Below are 644 nucleotides of genomic sequence, written 5' to 3'. Positions count from 1 at the left end.
CAGAGTAAAAGGAGTGGAGCAGTCCTCGCCTGTCAAGCAAGACTTATGGAGATAAGACAATGTGACACAGACCTAGCCATAGAGAAGGGCAGAGCAGAAAAGATGGGATTTAGGATAAAACAAAGAAATAAAAGGCTGAAAACAGGAAAATGAGCAGAGGGAGAGGTAGAAATACGATGGAATTAGTTCAATTTCTTCATGCAGGCCACATTTGGGGGACAGCCTAGCCTTCCCAGGCCAGCAGACCACATTTGGAGGCCAGCCCAGCCTTCCCAGGCCAGCAGACCACATTTGGGGGACAGCCCAGGTTTCCCAGGGCAGCAGAACACATTTGGGGGACAGCCCAGCCTTCCCAGGCCAGCAGAACACATTTGGGGGACAGCCCAGGCTTCCCAGGGAAGCAGAACTCATTTGGGGGACAACCCAGGCTTCTCAGGCCAGTAGAACACATTTGGGGGACAGCCCAGCCTTTCCAGGCCAGTAGACCACATTTGGGGGCCAGCCCAGGTTTCCCAGGGCAGCAGAACACATTTGGGGGACAGCCCAGCCTTCCCAGGCCAGCAGACCACATTTGGGGGACAGCCTAGGTTTCCCAGGGCAGCAGACCACATTTGGGGGACAGCCCAGCCTTCCCAGGCCAGCAG

This window comes from Microtus ochrogaster, chromosome 7 (genome assembly GCF_000317375.1).
Source record: "Microtus ochrogaster isolate Prairie Vole_2 chromosome 7, MicOch1.0, whole genome shotgun sequence".
Classification (NCBI taxonomy): domain Eukaryota; kingdom Metazoa; phylum Chordata; class Mammalia; order Rodentia; family Cricetidae; genus Microtus; species Microtus ochrogaster.
Note: the sequence above shows the minus strand (reverse complement) of the source record.